This window comes from Amblyomma americanum, chromosome 11 (assembly GCF_052857255.1).
Source record: "Amblyomma americanum isolate KBUSLIRL-KWMA chromosome 11, ASM5285725v1, whole genome shotgun sequence".
NCBI lineage: Eukaryota > Metazoa > Arthropoda > Arachnida > Ixodida > Ixodidae > Amblyomma > Amblyomma americanum.
Window position 1 is genome coordinate 38,587,923 of NC_135507.1, and position 15,318 is coordinate 38,603,240.

Consider the following 15,318-nt stretch of genomic DNA (forward strand, 5'->3'; position numbering starts at 1 on the left):
ATGGTTTTCGTCTGCATGCTGTGGAGGTCCGCATTCTTGCGTATGCAGACGACATTGCCTTGTTAAGCGCTGACTACGAAAGCGTTCTTATTGTGGTTGAAACTGTGAACATTTTTCTGTGAGTGGGAGTGCTGTGAACTGGGCTAAATGTTTAGGGTTCTGGCCCGCAACGCCAACAGTTATCGCGAAAATGACTCGAAAAGTAACCCCAGTAAAATATTTAGGAGAGCAGCTGGAGAATTATCGCGACAGTGTGCCATATTGCAAACGTGAAGTTGAAGTGCATGAGAAGGCCGACAGGTTAAAAGGCTTCAGTTGGTCTATTTTCGCGTGTGCCACAATATGTAACTTTTTTTTTGTAACCAAGCTTTGGTACGTTATGCAACAATTATTTTTTCTCGAGTGAATGTGCAGAGGTCGCACCGGGTTTTTGCGGTTTTTGTATGGGGAAGCACTTGGGAGCGGACCCGGCGAACAAATCTGTTTCACCGTGTCCGCTCTGGAGGAGTAGGTTTCACGTATTTGTGTTTGCGCCAGTTGGTGAATCAATTTGTTCTTTCGGGACGTGAGTGACCCGATTCTGCGAACTGTGTGTCAGGTTAGGTTGGGTAGGGCATTGCCAAATTTTGTTGTTTGGTCTGCGACTATGCAAGCGGGAATTTTCGGCTTCCTTAGAGAGGTGTCGCGTTTCGCAAGCGCGGTTTTGATTGAAATATTTGAGCTGTATCTCGAAAGAAACTTTATAAGGACTTCTGTGATGTCTTTCGTCCGGTCCCCATTGTACAGGTCGTTGTACTGTCAGGTTAATGGCAGACAGTTCTAAAAGAAGTGAAAAGCATGGCTGTACCAGTTGGAGTTGTTTCTTTTTTAAGCTCCATAAGAACACTCTTGAAGTCGAGACGTATCTAGAAGAAAAGGGGTTTTTTTTAACCCTGGGGAAATCGTTGCTTCATATGCCGAAACCCGAAAACAATTCAACACATTTTTGTAGATTGTTGGCAAGCCTTTTTCTTTTTTGACATCCTACAACGCACGATTAAAAAATACTTACCTGTGCGTGCTTTTGGAATCAGATCTTTGCCCGTAGATAGTAAAATCGAGGTTTCTTTCGACAGAATAATAATATTGGGCCTGCACAGTATTTGGCGATCCAGGATGGTCGTCAGACTTGCAGACATTGACGCGAGGCCGATAAGACTATTTTCGTGAATCTATTGCAAGGCCACAAGACCCAGTGCCTGAGTGGCTTCCGAGAATGGCAGCTTTGTTATACATGCGCGAATTTCAATGTGTTCATGTAGGCCTAAGTGCGGGAGACGTAGCTTTAGCATCTTTTCTGTGTTCTTCACGTGGATTGGTTTGTAAAAGGAAAAAAAAGCGACGGTAGCATAGTGCACTCGTGCAGTGGCCAGCGAAGGTAATTTGTTCGCGCCGGCGATGGATCGAATCCCAGTCGCACCAGCATTTATTTCATTCACCTTTGATTCGGCCAAGTTATCTCTCAAGGCCGAGCTTCGCACAAACTCATTCTTCAGGTTTGACATCGTGAAGAAGTATATTCGCGCTTAAAAATGAAAAGGCTTGGTTCCACAGTGCACAAGCTTCATAGCCACCTTGTGCCGTTATGTTAACACACGGTCAAATCTCGACGACTATTCTTAGGAGGTTAATTTGTATCAGGTAACTGACTGAATAAATGTTTTCCTTGGCGAACAAAGGCTGCTTTCTCATTTTACAGGATTCGCACATGCGTTGCAAATCAAAGTCAGCAATCTCTTCAGGCATTTCGGTGGAGCATTGACAAGAAAATAAATTCTTTAACCGCGTTCTGTTTTGTGCCACTCTGACAAAGATTTTTCAAGCAGTCGTATATGTAATCTACGCCTGATTAGGTTTTGTTTACGGTTTACAGGGTTTAACACCTCAAACCGACTAAGTTTAAGAGCGACGCCTAGGGGAGTGCAGTGAGGACGACTGTTTTCCTGCGACGCTACGGCCTTAGCGCTAGCGTTTTAAATTTTGGAATCATTAGTTGCCATTTCAAATGAAAGACAAGACATTGAAGATTTTTCAATTTGTGCAAAATTTATGCGATTGCTGATAATCACATTCCTAAACTGTCACATTTCTCTCAAGGTTGAAAAAAATTCAGCTCCCGCAACTTTGCACTATAATGCATACCTTGACATTTCACACTGTGTCGAAGAGAGGCACCGCATTTAAATATCAAAGGAAGTGTGCGCTATGGAACAAACGCTTACAAACGGCGACAGAGCTCGTTGATGTCGAAAGTTTTCTCTTCGGTCGTCTTAAATGTGCCAAGCAAAATGTCACCAAAGTTACTAATGGCATTGCCAATTGACGCAGAACACGCCTCGCAGTTTCTATATTCTATCAATAAATTAGCTGAAACATTATCGCACTCACAGTGCACGCCAGCCGACAAGTAAGATAGGCGAGCGCTCTAGCTTACAAGGCGTGCTCTGCGCTGTGTGCCCAATAGGCAGGAGGAAAGAGAGGAGGAAAACGGAGTCACTGTGGGAGTGCCTACTTACATTATCAATGCTTTCTTTCGATATACCTATCAGCGCCAATGCCTGGAGGCGTTGCGCTCTCCCATCATAATTCTGAACCACGGAAGCAGTTACCCGTTCTTGGGATGAAGTCCGCAGTCCTCTGGTTCAGCTTTCTCTCAGCTTTGATTCTAACCTCAAAGTAAGCATGATCTTCTACAGTTTCATGCGCAGTTTGCACGAGTAGCTCAACGAATATCCCGCGCGTAATTGATGGGTAGTTCGGCTTTAGCACTAGAAGTACCTTTGCTCGCAAAGGTGGCGTTTAGCTGAAAGCTTTCAGATAAACTCACCTTGCCTTAACCGTTTCTTTTAAATGACGCTTTCCATGTTGCTCCATGTTGCTTTTCACAGAGAAGAGTGGTGGAGAGGAACCTTGAAGCCATTTTTTTGTTTCTCCCGAAAAGAGCATTCATTGTTGGAAGTACATTCAAATCCTCGTTAAAAGTTTGTAGCACACTGTGACTGTGGTCACAGCCGGACAGTTGTTGATCGGCGGCACTGTTACTTACAGCGCTTGGAAGTTTTTCGTTTGTGTGGTGTTCTTAAGCGCGTCCTTGTGAAGTTCTTTTATCCATTGAAAACAAAGCCTTGCTTAATCTCGTGTGTCACTGGCCCCTATTATCATTGATTACTGCTTTTAAGGGCGCTTAACGTATCGGACACGCGATGCCGCATATTGCTACCAGGCTATTTTTAATTTAACAATTTCATAACTTCTCTGCAAATTCACTCAATTTATCCGACGTTTGGCTCATCAGCCTTATACTGCGAGAACAGTATGGTTGTCTAGAAAACATTGTTCCGGATTTTTGCGAGACTGGCCGTGAAAGTGGAAAATAAGTGATTAACTAGATTGTTTTATTTTCTTCTGTGGCTAGCCAACGGTGGATTGAACACTGTAAACAAGGTCGTGCTATTGCCCCTGCGTTGTGTACTCTTAATTTTGCAGCATCGCGCTTTCGTTCTGTGTAGATTTCAGGTGGTGAATAAAATATTCTTTATTTCTAGAGTGGAGCAGACGGCCAAGATTGTCATTAATCGCGCTGCGCGGCTGAACTGGTCCCATGTATCTGAATCAGATATAACAGGGAGTGGAGCGTGGCGCAAAGTTAAATGAAAAAAAATTGTGTCTTCAATCTACGCTGTGAATGTGGTTCGACAGCAAAGCTTTGCTGTTTGCATTCAATTTATAGCCTGGCGTTTTCCTTCCGACAACTACACGAAAACGCAACCGAAGGGATAAAGGAGTGAGTGAAAGAAAACAGAGGGGTGCCGTAGTGGAGGGCTCCGCAATAATTTCGACCACCTGGGGATCTTTAACGTGCACTGACATCGCACAGCACACCGGCGCCTTTTTCGTTTCGCCTGCATCGAAACGCGACCGCCGCGGTCGAATTCGAGCCCGGGTTCGGTAAAGAAATCCAATTGGTTTTTGTGGAAAGGAACTGGCACAGTATCTCTCGCATATCGGCGGACACCCGAACCGCACCGCAAAGGAAGGGATCAAGGAGGGAGTGAAAGAAGAAAGGACGAAAGAGGTCTCGTAGTGGAGGGCTCCGGATTAATTTTGATCACCTGGGGATCTTTAACGTGCACTGACATCGCACAGCACACGGGCGCCTTTTTCGTTTCGCCTCCATCGAAACGCGACCGCCGCGGTCGGGTTCGAGCCCGGGTTCGGTAAAGAAATGCAATGGGTTTTTGGGGAAAGGAAATGGCACAGTATCCCTCGCATATCGGCGGACACCCGAACCGCACAGTAAGGGAAGGGATCAAGGAGGGAGTGAATGAAGAAAGGAAGAAAGAGGTGGAGTACAGGACTAAAAGCTCAGAGAGCTTGACGAGGTCCCGACCCCTTACAGGTTGGTAAACAGGAAGATGACGGCCAGTCATGCGCAGTAGTTACAGTAAATAGAAAACTAGCAGCGCGAATCGACCGTTGAGTAATGAAAGTGGCAAAACTCGAAAACACGAGAATAATTCACATTATACACTGCAGCGGCCAGTAAGAACGGTAACAAAAATGTAAGCCCTATACTAGTCCGGCAAAAGCGTTTGATGAGATATTTTGGGTTATAGGTAGGATCAAAATCTTTTCGGTCTAAAAGTTAATCTCAATAGATAAGTGTCGTTCGCCATCACAAAGGATGCAGGTAGACAAAACTCAAAGAACAGCACACAATTGACAGTGGTCACCACTTCTCGAGAAATCAGTGTGCGCCGGTTACAAATACGGAAATACTTAGCATTGCCAGACTCTGCGTGCAGCCAGGAAATGGATGACAGAATGCAGAATTGAACACATGCGAAGACAGAGCAAACAGAAAAGAAGGCTGAAGGGGAGGCTCTGCTCCTGAGACTAGTCTTTTTACGACAGAGACCAACTTTGTTAAGTGGCTCGGCGGTCCAGTTGCTTGGGAGTCATGAGTTGTAGAACGCAGGCAGGAGACGCTGACTGAGGTAAGAATTCTAGACTATAAACAGCACTGAGCACTATGGAGGAACCCCTTACCGGCGGACGGAGAAATGATTGGATCTGAACATGCAGTCTGAGTGCATTATTCAGCAAAAGCTTTTTGGCATTAGTGGCCGAGAGGTCAGCAGTAGCAGGCCCATTTTGACGTTTCATAGGCGACTGCCTGGTTGGGTGACTCAGTCCCTTTTCGGCATTTACACGTTTACATGCATACTGTGCCTTCTTACGCTTGCTGAATCCTGCTTGCACATGAGGTCGGTGTTTTTCCATAAAATATAATTTTTTATGCTCTCTTGACGGAAAGGTCTCAGTCTTGGGAATTGAGGGAAATTTAGAGTACCGGAGGGCGTGTTTTCTGCTTCCGTCTCTTAATTTATTTAGGCGCTCCTGCCGATGATCAAAAGCTACGCGTTTGAGCTTGCATAACATTGTTGGAAACGATATAATGTAACATGTTCTTTTTTCGCCCACATCTAGAGACTTCTTTCAGATGTGCTAATGAAAACTGGGGACGGTGTTGTTTTATTTCATTTTTGAAAAACACTACTTTATTCAAAAATTCGATATTTAGGGCAGTGTTTCTTGCGGTTTTCCATGTTATATAAAATTCAAGTCGACAATATCACCTCTATAATTCTAATGAACACCGTAAATGGTTCCAGTCTAATGTTAAGTCATATTTTTCGCCAGTCATTACCCGCTGGTCAGGTACCTTTGGACTGGAAAATTACCAACGTAATATTTGTACATAATTTTGGTAACATTCACCCGATAACCACCGACCGATTCCACTCACGTGCATTTACTGGAATTTAATCGACCATATAACTGCATGGCGCCTCGAATTTTTACTATTTTTTCGCTCATAAGAGTGTGTAAGAAAAGGGTACTCTTGCGAATCAATGTTAGTATAATTTTCTACATACATACACCTTAGTATGAATAATAACAAGCAATTTCTTAATTTTTAGTCTTTGATAAAATAGCCACCTAATTGAAAATTTTTTTGCTCTCAAACTCAGTACCCTACCTCCTTCTTGGCTCCGGAACTTGCTTCCGCTGCGCCAGCAGTTTAGAGTTGTTAATGGCTTTTTCCTCGCACGGATCTGATGTAACTTCCGGCGTTCACCAGGTCAGCATACTCGGCGCTTTACTTTTTGATATATAATTATGATTTTTATAGTAATATGTCTTCCGCCTGAGGCTTTTTGTAGATGACTGCATTATCTATCGCACGACTAATAACGCCGACGACCATGTAGCACTTGAGGCAAATCTTGACGTAATTCTTAAGCGATGCCAAAACCCGAAAAGGACTCAACATCTGAACGCGCAAGGTTATGTCCTTCATCCACAGTAAAACTGTTAAATTTAAATTATTTATTAAGGAACTCTTTTCTATCCCGGGCTTTATCTAACAAATACCTGTGTTCATTTCACACCAAGGCTCTCGTGCTCCATGCGCACTGCCACTGTTTGCAGCAAAGCATCAACGATATTAGGTGCTTTCACCCTATTTTCCGCAAGTGTACGCCTACCGTACACAACCCTCCTATTTAGTCTTCGTTCATACACAGCTGGAATTTCACTTCCCTGCGATAGTCACCGTGAAATATATTTAACTCAACTAGAATTTCACAATAAAAAGCCACCTATTTCGTATCACGTAATTAGAAAAAAAATCTAGCACTAAACTAATGAAACAGAACTTTCGTTCAGCCATTAAAGATTCGTCGTCAACTATTCCTTTTATAGCTCCTTGAAACGAACGTAAATAGCCCGAGACTATGCCTATTCCCCTTCGAAGTTCCTTCACGCATATCAGAGTGGTTATATAATCGCAGCTTTCAAAGCATTTCTGATAAAAAGATGGCGTTCAGTTCATATGCGCTAACACGTGCCAATTCAGTATGGGACAGAATCCTCACGACGCGAGGCACTTTCGTAACGTGCTGGAAATATTTTATGTGAACTGATTACATTGTGTCATGGCGTCTTTCTTCTTTGTCATGCGTTGGTTGTATTTTCCGGTTCTTAAGTTCTTGTATTTTGTCATAGACGGTATTTATTCTCGCGTTCTCACTCTTCAAGTACTCCTTACTCAGTGCTCTGCCCTCGCAGCCTTAAGGTTTAGTGAATAAATAAATAAATTTTGCACGCTTCTCTTTCCGCATCCTCCAGAATGATTCGCGCATTGGTAGCCTGCATTGATTAGCCTAGAAATCCGTTGCAAAGAGCTCACCCTCATTTTATGCGACACTTCCTAATGAAAACGGACTCAGCGCAGTTAACACCAATGTTTCTCGTCATAGCTTTTTGGTGCGCTCACCGGCAAGGCAAGAGACGCTTGCCAAATTTTGGCTGATTAATGAAACACAGATGTCCGGTTCAGAGGATCATATTTATATCAAAAACTGCAGATTATCTGCAAAACAAAAATTCACGGGTAAAAGTCATGCTCTTACCAAATCTAAAATTCTCCCATCGCGTTGGTCCTTTAAATGCTGAGATTCTCTAATAGAATAAAATTATCACTAATAAACCAAATAAACATGTCTAGCAATTTCGGACAAACATTTTGGAAATTGGAAAATTGCAAGATACTTTTACCGTAATATGGACGGTAATCTTCCAATCTTCTAATATGATACTAAATCTTTAATTTAAGAGTTGCAGTCGATACCATCGAACAGTTAAGACTGCAATAGAAAGCCTATAGGGAACGGTTCTGCCGATAGCAAGAAGGTTTATAAAAAAACAAAATGGGAAGAATGCCGTTGCGTGATCTGCAGATATGTTGATTGATAAGTGAAATCTCACAATTAATACATGAAAAATTGCGTTTATAAATGGTTTTCCACTAAAAAATGTTTGTCTAGAAGTGCTAAGTATAAAGCTAAAGCCCCCGCGGAATCTAATACCCCTCGCACACGACAAATTTAATGTCACTCCCACTGAATGTCATTCGATGCGTTTAATATCATTCGGTCTCGTTCGGTGCGACCCGGTAAAAAATATAATTCGAAAATGATGGCAGTGAAGATTGTGAAACAAAAAATTGTACAATTGAAAGACATCAACGCGCATAAAAGATGTTTGAATTTGTTATGTAGTGTTTGAAAAGCGGCTGACAACATTTCTGTGCAATTTTATAAGCTTAACTTATTTTTGGCCATTCTGTAGCACTTTAGCCATCAAAAAAGGCAAGCCATGTACGAAGTAAATCAGAAATCCGATAAATGTAAACAAACAAAATAGCGTATACGCTGGCGCGCGGATTGACGCGCGCAGCATGGAAATGACAAAACGTGAAGTGCTCAGTTACAGTACTTCCGAGCTGAACGAACATGGAAGGCCAACCAGCAAAAAACACGCAACCCAAATTTATAGATGGTGGCGGGGAAGGCCCTGCTCCACGGTCGGTCGCTGCCGTTGGCTTCTGCTGGGTCCGAGAGTAACAGCTATCCACGACAGCTTCAAGTACAAAGAGGGTCACACCAAAATTAGCATTTTTTTGCAGAACTAAATAAATACAATTTCAAACTTTTTCAGTGCGCATAGTTGAGTTTGAGTTGAGGTGTTGAATGCTACTGGTGGGGTTAGCCTTGCTTATTCTGCCGGCAATTGCTCCACCATAGCGTCCCTTCTATATTAATAATGTCCTAAAGCCTGTAACATCTACCCCGCTATGCGCACAGTCTCTTATAATAGCACACATTCCTCTCCCGCAGTCACCATCTATGCACATACACAGTCCACATCACAGTCCATTGCAAAAGTCACCATCTATGCACATATTCAGTCACACAAGAACATAGGCTATTGTAGTGCCACAATCCATACACACATTCACTCACAGCATAACGTAGTCCACTCCAGAAGACACCATCTACGCACACATTCAGTCACAGTAGGCCATAGTCCGTTCCTGCTGTCACCATATAGAAACAAGATCCGTGTCCTGCAGAAATCTTAAAAGAAGGCGTGCACCCTCCCTTCCGAATGTTTGGTTTCCACTCGGGTAGATAATGTCCTGAACTATACTGTGACGGGTTCCTGTCTTCTTGAAGGAAGCGAACATCACATACCTTTCCGCGTTGTACTCTGGGCAGTACATAATGTAATGTTCGATATCCCCGCACACACCACGTAAAGAACAGAGCGGAGACAATGCTATGCCGGTCTTATGCATCCAGGCAGGAGTGCGAGGAGAGACCGTGCGAATTTGATGTAGTAGAGTCGCCTGGGACCTTCTCAGTCGCTTCGTCACACATGGCTTGTGGGGCGCACTCCACAGGGTACTGAAATGATCGAGCACCGTTTTCCTGTGGAGAATTCTTCCATCTTGAGGTATTTTCTTTTATTGATTTCTTGAGAGAGCTTAATGGGCGAGATTGTCTGCCACCTCATAACCGATGACTCCTATGTGAGAGGGCAGTGCGCACACTATTTTTTCGCGCTGCTTGTTTCTGGTGCGTATCTGGTATCCAGATTACACATTCGGTTCGAGATCGAATGCGAATGAGTTCCCCAAATTCATTTGATGACGAATGTCATTCCAACCTAACGACATTAAATGTTCCTGTGTAGCAGCGGATTAATGGCATTAGGTGCTAATGTCATTTGATGAGAACGGCAATAAATTTGCCGTGTGGCAGGGGTATAAGTGGTTATGGTGCTCGGCTGCTGGGACAGAGGTGAAATCCTAGAGGCCCGTGTGATGGGTGATGGCAGTGCGCATTAAAGAACCTCAGGTGGTCAAAATTGTCCGGAGCCCTCCAATACGACGCCCTTCAAGTCCTATGTCGCTTTGGCACGTTACACCTATGAAACCAAAGCCAAACCATAAAGGTAAAAATTTTGAAATAGTATTGCTACCTCAGGTCGTCGTGATGGAACAGTCAAAATGACAGAAAAATGTTACAAACAGCAGGGTTCATATGTTAACAAATGCTGATGCATTGACGTAGGCAAAAACCTTAATGTAGTGCAATAAATCTACCGTAAGGGTAAAGTTAAAGCAAACTTGCAAATAGTTGACTCAGATCAATGCGGTGATTTTGATAGGAGAGGTCTCTGACCTCTTCTGTTCATTTTCTAGCAGCTACAAACACTTCAGTGTAAAGTAGAGAGTAAAACAAGTCTTCAGATTCGGTCGATTGCAAAAACCCTGATATATAATTTCGCTCTAAATAATCTGTGACATCTATATAATTTTTGGTAGCAAACGTATCCTTTACCACTTGCTATGTGGTCATTTTTTTTTAAGAATTGTGCTTTCCTGGTTCTGTCATGACCCTTCTTCATTTACAGCATTCCTAAAATAAAAGCCCACTTTAAGCTTCTCTGCTTTAAAACATAATTCCAAAAAATTCGCAGAGCACTTCCTTAACTCTTTGGCTACAGGCGTGTCCGAAATCGTAGGATAATTACAGCGCCTTGCATTTGATTCTTGCCACACGTACGCTTCTTATCATGTGAAAGTTCCTGTGTGATGGCCTGGATCTGCTTTTAACGAAATTCGTACAATGGGACGACGGAAAACGTATAGTGATTGTCCTCCCCCCAAAAGTTGAACCTGATTTTTCCTTAAAATTTCCAGCATATCTGTCAAATCATGTTTCGTTCTTGTGGATGAAGGCTCGTGAACGGTGTTCGATAACATGTCCACCACTTCTAACGTCGCTCTGGATTCTCCAAACCTGATCTCATTGCCAGTCTTCGACTGAGTCATAAATTATCGGGCCTGTTAGCACGGACAGTCGTTAAGAAACAATGAAAAAGCTGTAATTTCTGGGACAATTGGAGGGACTTCCAGTGTCGGCCACAGCTACGTGAACTAAAGATTCTTCAGAATAGGAGCAGCACCGTAGCCCACTAAATTTAGAGGGATTTTGATGATGCGGAGTTGCCAGCGATGCATTAGGAATGTGGCTTTGCTGTTATGAGATTTAAAATTTTTTTGCTTTAGGTAGTGCTATTGATGTAATTTTCATTCATTTGTAGTATGGTTTCGTTCAGCGGAGAGTCCAGCGCCGTCGTCGTTGGTGGCGTGAGAGAAAAAGCAGGTGGCCCACCTTCCGAGTAGCTCATGTCATCACGTGACGTCATCAGAACCTGCAACCTGCAGGTTGCAGTCAATGCATTGATCGGTCGCGAGACGTTGCATGGGAAGAGCAACCGAGTTCTCACGAGACACAGCGGTGGCTGTACTTGAAACACTCAGCTTCCGGCAGATTGCGGCACTACTGTACCAGGAGTGGTATCAGGATTTTCACCGGTCTATCGACGCATAGTAGCTAATGACCGATTCCGCGCATAAGTGGGCTTAAAGCTGTTAACCTACAGAGTTGCACTCTTAAGGTGGAGCTCAGGTGTCACCTCTACTGTTTTCGGTGAAAATATCTTTGGCGCATGCCCCGACCACTGTTTTCTAACTGGGACTGAACTCTTTCGAGTAAATCAGTTTTAAGTTGGGCTCGTCCTGTATTCTTACTGTGTGAAGTCGTTGAAAGCAATTCTCCATGGGCTTACAAAACAGGAACCTGCAAGTCAGACAGCATCTAGTGCTAACTTACAGAGAAGACAACTTTTCGCGTTCAGTGTTTGATGCTCAAAGCATCTCTATATTCATGAAATTCATGAAATCCTGTGAATCTGCGACATTTTTTTTTACTCCAGCCTTTTGATCAGGGTGATTTTGATGCAGATAGAATGAAATACCTAGAATGCCGCTACTAAATAAATAATTCCAAAATTTTTGCTGCATTCTTTTCTTTTCAGAGCTCAGCCATTTAGCTTGTCAACACGCAAGCCTTATTGTCCTCGTTGGGTAAGCGTTGTTTCGTATCCTCCTTACAAAAACTTTCACCAAACAACGCCAGAAGTTTAGAACTGTATGATAACTTTCCAAAAGCATCCAACACCCGGTTTAGGACGTACACGGGTTGTCTTAAGTAAAACTAACAAAGGTTTTAAAAATATTATTAAACACACATGAGTAAACCGAGCTCTGTGATGTTTGGTGTCACTTGGCTTAGTTATCTCTATTAATATTCAGTCGGCCTAGTTATTTATTCACTTAGTAACGATCTGCAACCTTTTTATTTCGTGAATTCAAGGAAAGAGCGCAACAAGGATAATGGTAGAGAACTTTGAAAAACGTGCCCCCGCAGTATTCCCGGCATTGTACAGTTCACGGAACTCTTTACACCCGCTTTAGCACACCGCGTGCGAGACGCATACTAACCGCATGGCAGTTGCTTTCCTGTATGCAATCTCAATAGCTTTCAGAAACGCTGCCCAGAAGGGCTTTGGTGTTTGCGGTGGCTTCGAGATATCCGATAGGAATGCTGACGCGCCGTGGAAATCGCCCGCATCGAGCGTGTATTTATTGAGTGCCAGGCGCCAGCGGCGGTGATATACACGCTTTGTGCTTCAACGGGATGTCGACTATACTAAATCATCTTTATGGAGATGATCTTTTTACCACCGCAAAAGAGGAAAGATAACAGTGCGTATGGATTGTAGGTTTTATATGCTCTAGCCTTAAGGTGGTAGGTATTTTCGAAAAAGCATTTTATCTAGTTTTCCCCCCAGCATTTATTCGAGACTTAAATTGCATGTAACTGCGACTTGAGAACTGCAGCTTCAATATCACTTATGACAACCTAAAATACTGCAAGCAATAAGCTGCATTGAATTGAAAGCCGATCAGTACAACGTGGTCTAAAGAGCGGCTGACGACCAATCGAATCTTAGTCCTTCAAAGAATGAAGGTCCGCTGACTGTCATGCGCTGATTATTTCACAGGGTCAAAGCAAAGGACATGAAGCCTGCTTGAAGCTAACTGTGAGCACTGCCATAAGGGGCGCTGAAAATGGACAGGGAATTTCTTTTGATCTATAATATAAATTCACTGGTCTTTGTTACCAGCAACTATCTCACTTCAATTACGGATCTCGCTTGACAGCCGCATTCCGGCGTTCATCAAGCATGGCTTGTTCCATGTAGTTAACAACTTTGGAACGCAATCAATTTTTTTCGCACTTACTTGTTCAATACAGGCGTTCGGAATGGCAAGACGGAGAGGCAGTAAAGAGTACAATACTCACTTCCCGATAAGAACCGTGGTTGCTTGTAAAAAAGAATCTCATTCGCGAAAATAAAATAACATTGTAACTAAAATACTTTGCGATAATAGGCGGTTTAATGCAAACGCATTAGGAAAAAGAAACGGCCAACGGAATTCTGACGCCAACAATGTTCATTGACAGCCACCAGTATTCATTTATTTTTGCGCATGGCTCGATTGCAAAATTGATATTGTGGCGCGAACTGAACGGACTACGTGCTCAGGAACAAGCCTGCGAGGGCGCGAACTGCAGCGTAGCAGTGCAGGAAAATTTCACGAGAAGTAATCTACCGCTATGACTCTTATCTGATCTGAAAAATTGACTATGGCTCTTTCTGATCTGAAAAATTAGGAGGAAAAAAAATTTCCGAGGGTACATAAGTCTGCTTACGTAGAGCAATGCGAAAGCGTGCGTAATCTTTACAACCGAATTGGTTCGGCGCCACCGCGTTTATCGTCATTGTGTCAGTTTTTTTCCTGAAGCATTCATTCTAATTAATTATTTACTCAGATTACATCCCCTTTTCACCACATTCACACATTTTGGTTCTTCAAATTTGGCTCCATTGCTGCTTTCGCGTCCACCTACTATATTCCCGCCAGCCTGTTCGGCCGTCCAACGACCCTTGCTTCTAATTACCTAGTCACTCTATGTCAATCAAACATTTTGTTCGCCTAATAATCACTCATCAAACACATTTCAAACCATTCGAAACCTTATTTTCACTCATTTGCTTATTTTTTCACTCTTTTGCCGTCCACGGTTGTTTTCCCGTCCACTCACCACATCGACGTCCGCGCTATTTCGAAGGTTTTTCTACATTTTTTGCTGAAATTAACCTATCATTCTATCATCGCACATCACCCTCACATCATCCTCTATCAATTACAATCATTCGTTTAATCCTAATTCTTCAGAGAGCGGCACAATGGCTGCCGACACGTTATGCGGACATACACTCGCTTACTAGCCACGTAATGCTTTCGCATTAACAAGAGCCTCCTGTTTAACTGATATGTTTCGGTTACGTAACAACTCTCATTTCTCTCCTTTCCAGTGCGCTCGTTCCAGGAAAAATGGGGATCGGTGCGCTCCTAGCTGTATTTGCGTGGAGCGCGTGCCCAAAAATTCTAAAGGACCTCGTCCTTGTGTGTGGTCTCCGGCAGCTGAATTGAAACCAACGCCTTTCAGAAAACCATGGCAACTTCGTTACCATCCATTAAATTGAGAAATTAAAAAAAACTGTTTTGTCCACGTAATTTGTCCAAATTCCTACCGGCACATGTGTACAGAATAAGAATAGAAGCTGACCGTGTTGTTGTAACACGCCATCAGAGCGGTGTATTTGGAACATCTGACTGGAGATTTTGTTATGTATATTGCCCTGTATATAAGACGTAACCCTAGTCAGAACATCAGGGGAGAGTTGAGAGTAGAGGCAGAGTTAACAGACAGCGATGTATTACAAGTTTTATGGGGAATACAATTATCGGTAGCAGGTGCTGACATTGATCGGGATCACGAGGTTGAAATGGCTAAGAAAATGAAATGAGGTGAGTGCATTTGGTACTCTTCTGTTATGAGTAGCTGTTTAGCAGTATCCTTAGGGTAAGGGCACATTAGATTTAGCTCGGCAGCAATCGCTGATGTGGCACTTACCTGAAGGCTAACGCAAATGGTGATCTTCTGTTCAGGACAGTGCCGCTAGTTCTCGAAAGGAAAATGAATACTGATGAGCCATTTTTTATAGCGGAGTTTACAGCAACGGGGTATGAAAGGGTTATTGAAATGAAACAAGTGGCATGGCCATAAAAATGAGAGGATGTGTTTTGATAAAAATAAGCCTAGAAGTACTTTATACCATCGTGCATGCGGAGAAGCAGATGGGATAGAAATCTATGCGGGAAATGGCCTACCATGGCCAAGTGCCTGAATATACTGTCGGTTTTAAAGCTGGGAAGGCCCACTATAGACGGTTAATGTTGACTATGGTGAGTGCGGGCAATAGAAAAGGTAAGGATGGCCACAGAAGAAAGCGCCGCTTGGACAGATACCAGCTACCAGCGTACAGATACCAGCTGCACGCAAGAAAAGAAGCTCGAGTCTATATTCAGACGTCTTACTAGGTACA

At 43.2% G+C, this 15,318-nt stretch overlaps 1 long non-coding RNA gene across 1 annotated transcript; it reads left to right on the top strand.

The window, feature by feature from the left end:
- The first annotated feature begins 2,351 nt into the window (after positions 1-2,351).
- On the top strand, positions 2,352-14,415 carry LOC144110493 (uncharacterized). The gene is made up of 3 exons (XR_013309852.1): positions 2,352-2,715; positions 11,836-11,884; positions 14,245-14,415. It is a non-coding gene; the product is annotated as an uncharacterized LOC144110493 (long non-coding RNA).
- The last annotated feature ends 903 nt before the right edge of the window (positions 14,416-15,318 follow it).